Source organism: Mytilus galloprovincialis, chromosome 5 (genome assembly GCF_965363235.1).
Source record: "Mytilus galloprovincialis chromosome 5, xbMytGall1.hap1.1, whole genome shotgun sequence".
Taxonomy (NCBI): Eukaryota; Metazoa; Mollusca; class Bivalvia; order Mytilida; family Mytilidae; genus Mytilus; species Mytilus galloprovincialis.
In genome coordinates, this window is record NC_134842.1 from 1460706 (window position 1) to 1466568 (window position 5863).

The window sequence follows — 5863 nt, forward strand, 5'->3', positions numbered from 1 at the left end:
GATAAAGGTATGCTGTTTCTGGCACCAGAGGCATCAAACATGTATTTGTTTGTGATAAGGTCATGTGGCTAGCGTTAGGTCAAGGACTTTTGGTATGCAGTTGTATTAACATTGGCACATCTCATTTCAATGGAGATTGTTTGGCCCCACCAAATCAGAAATGGCTTATTGAGTTGTTACAAGATATGGCAGTTGTTATCAAATTGTTTGTTTCTATGTAGGTAAACGTTTGGTTCAGTGTTTATGATGTTTCCTTGTTTGGATTTGTAACCTAGATTTGTTTTCTCTTGGTCTGTTTATAACTTGAACAGTGGTATACTGCTGTTGCCTTTATTTACATGTATCTGTCTGTAATTAGGTCAGTTTATTGGGAACAACTAGTAGAAGGTAATTGATATTTGGTATGCACTAATTTTAGCATTTGCACATCAGATTTCTATTGAGAATGTTTTGACCTGTAGCTTCAGTCATGGTCTATTGACTTTGAATATTTGCATCATTATGATGAACCTAAAAGATGGCAGAAAATAACCAGGTAATGGACCATAAGGGATAATAAAAGAAATAGCTCATGTTTAACATCAGGTGGCACATATTGCATTGATAACATGAATTCAAGAGCAAGTCAATTTCAAAGTACTGGTTCACAAGGAAGGCCTATAGGTTGAACTTCTGTAAAAAAATAGACAATGCAATTTTGCATTGGAACTCCCTTTAAGGCTTAAATTGTACCACACTTACTATGACATTTTGTAGAAAATTATATTCTAGAATGAAAAGTTCATATGCACTTCTATTTTTTCAAAGGTCATAATATAGGGCTTTGTTTTTTTTCAACATTGATATGCACTCAACTTTTAAGAGTTTAGACTTGCATTTAAATCCTTTACTACACCATCCTTCACTTTGGGTATTCTTCAGAAATCAAATTTTACTGCTACCACATGTATTTAAACTGGTTCAAAGTTATGTCTTTATGGGATGAAACATAGAGATTATATGTGGGAACCAGAAGGTAAACAGAACAAAATATCTCTGAATATAATATATCTCTCCCCAAAAGAGATTGGGTTTGTGTAACTAATGTATTCATAAAGTGCACCATACAACCATGTTATATTGTTCTAACTCTAAGCTGACTAACTAATGTATTCATAAAGTGCCCCATACAACCTTGTCATATTGTTCTAAGTCTAAGCTGACTAACTAATGTATTCATAAAGTGCACCATACAACCTTGTCATATTGTTCAAACTCTAAGCTGACTGACTAATGTATTCATAAATTGCACCATACAACCATGTTATATTATTCTAACTCTAAGCTGACTAACTAATGTATTTATAAAGTGCTCCATACAACCTTGTCATATTGTTCTAACTCTAAGCTGACTAACTAATGTATTCATAAAGTGCACCATACAACCTTGTCATATTGTTCTAACTCTAAGCTGACTAACTAATGTATTCATAAAGTGCCCCATACAACCTTGTCATATTGTTCTAACTCTAAGCTGACTAACTAATGTATTCTGAATAAAGTGCACCATACAACCTTGTCGTATTGTTCTAACTCTAAGCTGACTAACTAATGTATTCATAAAGTGCACCATACAACCTTGTCATATCGTTCTAACTCTAAGCTGACTAACTAATGTATTCATAAAGTGCACCATACAACCATGTTATATTATTCTAACTCTAAGCTGACTAACTAATGTATTTATAAAGTGCTCCATACAACCTTGTCATATTGTTCTAACTCTAAGCTGACTAACTAATGTATTCATAAAGTGCACCATACAACCTTGTCATATTGTTCTAACTCTAAGCTGACTAACTAATGTATTCATAAAGTGCACCATACAACCTTGTCGTATTGTTCTAACTCTAAGCTGACTAACTAATGTATTCATAAAGTGCACCATACAACCTTGTCATATCGTTCTAACTCTAAGCTGACTAACTAATGTATTCATAAAGTGCACCATACAACCTTGTCGTATTGTTCTAACTCTAAGCTGACTAACTAATGTATTCATAAAGTGCTCCAAAAACCTTGTCATATTGTTCTAACTCTAAGCTGACTAACTAATGTATTCATAAAGTGCACCATACAACCTTGTCGTATTGTTCTAACTCTAAGCTGACTAACTAATGTATTCATAAAGTGCACCATACAACCTTGTCATATTGTTCTAACTCTAAGCTGACTAACTAATGTATTCTGAATAAAGTGCACCATACAACCTTGTCGTATTGTTCTAACTCTAAGCTGACTAACTAATGTATTCATAAAGTGCACCATACAACCTTGTCATATCGTTCTAACTCTAAGCTGACTAACTAATGTATTCATAAAGTGCACCATACAACCATGTTATATTATTCTAACTCTAAGCTGACTAACTAATGTATTTATAAAGTGCTCCATACAACCTTGTCATATTGTTCTAACTCTAAGCTGACTAACTAATGTATTCATAAAGTGCTCCATACAACCTTGTCGTATTGTTCTAACTCTAAGCTGACTAACTAATGTATTCATAAAGTGCACCATACAACCTTGTCGTATTGTTCTAACTCTAAGCTGACTAACTAATGTATTCATAAAGTGCACCATACAACCTTGTCGTATTGTTCTAACTCTAAGCTGACTAACTAATGTATTCATAAAGTGCTCCATACAACCTTGTCATATTGTTCTAACTCTAAGCTGACTAACTAATGTATTCATAAAGTGCACCATACAACCTTGTCATATTGTTCTAACTCTAAGCTGACTAACTAATGTATTCTGAATAAAGTGCACCATACAACCTTGTCGTATTGTTCTAACTCTAAGCTGACTAACTAATGTATTCATAAAGTGCACCATACAACCTTGTCGTATTGTTCTAACTCTAAGCTGACTAACTAATGTATTCATAAAGTGCTCCATACAACCTTGTCATATTGTTCTAACTCTAAGCTGACTAACTAATGTATTCATAAAGTGCACCATACAACCTTGTCATATTGTTCTAACTCTAAGCTGACTAACTAATGTATTCTGAATAAAGTGCACCATACAACCTTGTCGTATTGTTCTAACTCTAAGCTGACTAACTAATGTATTCATAAAGTGCACCATACAACCTTGTCGTATTGTTCTAACTCTAAGCTGACTAACTAATGTATTCATAAAGTGCACCATACAACCTTGTCATATTGTTCTAACTCTAAGCTGACTAACTAATGTATTCTGAATAAAGTGCACCATACAACCTTGTCGTATTGTTCTAACTCTAAGCTGACTAACTAATGTATTCATAAAGTGCACCATACAACCTTGTCATATTGTTCAAACTCTAAGCTGACTGACTAATGTATTCATAAATTGCACCATACAACCATGTTATATTATTCTAACTCTAAGCTGACTAACTAATGTATTCTGAATAAAGTGCACCATACAACCTTGTCATATTGTTCTAACTCTAAGCTGACTAACTAATGTATTCATAAAGTGCACCATACAACCTTGTCATATTGTTCTAACTCTAAGCTGACTAACTAATGTATTCTGAATAAAGTGCACCATACAACCTTGTCGTATTGTTCTAACTCTAAGCTGACTAACTAATGTATTCATAAAGTGCACCATACAACCTTGTCGTATTGTTCTAACTCTAAGCTGACTAACTAATGTATTCATAAAGTGCACCATACAACCTTGTCGTATTGTTCTAACTCTAAGCTGACTAACTAATGTATTCATAAAGTGCACCATACAACCTTGTCATATTGTTCTAACTCTAAGCTGACTAACTAATGTATTCTGAATAAAGTGCACCATACAACCTTGTCGTATTGTTCTAACTCTAAGCTGACTGACTAATGTATTTATAAAGTGCTCCATACAACCTTGTCATATTGTTCTAACTCTAAGCTGACTAACTAATGTATTCATAAAGTGCACCATACAACCTTGTCGTATTGTTCTAACTCTAAGCTGACTAACTAATGTATTCATAAAGTGCACCATACAACCTTGTCATATTGTTCAAACTCTAAGCTGACTGACTAATGTATTCATAAAGTGCCCCATACAACCTTGTCATATTGTTCTAACTCTAAGCCGACTAACTAATGTATTCATAAAGTGCACCATACAACCTTGTCATATTGTTCTAACTCTAAGCTGACTAACTAATGTATTCATAAAGTGCACCATACAACCTTGTCGTATTGTTCTAACTCTAAGCTGACTAACTAATGTATTCATAAAGTGCTCCAAAACCTTGTCATATTGTTCTAACTCTAAGCTGACTAACTAATGTATTCATAAAGTGCACCATACAACCTTGTCGTATTGTTCTAACTCTAAGCTGACTAACTAATGTATTCATAAAGTGCACCATACAACCTTGTCATATTGTTCTAACTCTAAGCTGACTAACTAATGTATTCTGAATAAAGTGCACCATACAACCTTGTCGTATTGTTCTAACTCTAAGCTGACTAACTAATGTATTCATAAAGTGCACCATACAACCTTGTCATATTGTTCTAACTCTAAGCTGACTAACTAATGTATTCTGAATAAAGTGCACCATACAACCTTGTCGTATTGTTCTAACTCTAAGCTGACTAACTAATGTATTCATAAAGTGCACCATACAACCTTGTCGTATTGTTCTAACTCTAAGCTGACTAACTAATGTATTCATAAAGTGCCCCATACAACCTTGTCATATTGTTCTAACTCTAAGCTGACTAACTAATGTATTCTGAATAAAGTGCACCATACAACCTTGTCGTATTGTTCTAACTCTAAGCTGACTAACTAATGTATTCATAAAGTGCACCATACAACCTTGTCGTATTGTTCTAACTCTAAGCTGACTAACTAATGTATTCATAAAGTGCCCCATACAACCTTGTCATATTGTTCTAACTCTAAGCTGACTAACTAATGTATTCATAAAGTGCACCATACAACCTTGTCGTATTGTTCTAGCTCTAAGCTGACTAACTAATGTATTCATAAAGTGCACCATACAACCTTGTCGTATTGTTCTAACTCTAAGCTGACTAACTAATGTATTCATAAAGTGCTCCATACAACCTTGTCGTATTGTTCTAACTCTAAGCTGACTAACTAATGTATTCATAAAGTGCCCCATACAACCTTGTCATATTGTTCTAACTCTAAGCTGACTAACTAATGTATTCATAAAGTGCCCCATACAACCTTGTCATATTGTTCTAACTCTAAGCTGACTAACTAATGTATTCATAAAGTGCCCCATACAACCTTGTCATATTGTTCTAACTCTAAGCTGACTAACTAATGTATTCATAAAGTGCACCATACAACCTTGTCATATTGTTCTAACTCTAAGCTGACTAACTAATGTATTCTGAATAAAGTGCACCATACAACCTTGTCGTATTGTTCTAACTCTAAGCTGACTAACTAATGTATTCTGAATAAAGTGCACCATACAACCTTGTCATATTATTTTAATTCTAAGCTGACCAGTCTTCGCTCTTACACCTGAATGATGGTTTCTTTGTGGTAAAGCAGCAAAACACAATTTTAAAATCTATAGTTTGATCTGGCTAGATGCATAAATATAAAGTGAGTTGCAATACACTGCAGGTAACACTTCACAAAGATACCAAAAGCTAACTACATCAAAAAAGGATTCAAAAAGAGAACATTTGAACAGGGGAGAGATCACATCATGAATGTCAAAAGTCAACATTAATAGACCTATTGTGCCACATTAGTTGGAGTAGTAAATACTACAGATCTAACAATGAAATAGCAATGGTGAACTTGGGCATCAAATGGCATTAAATGAAAATAATACATG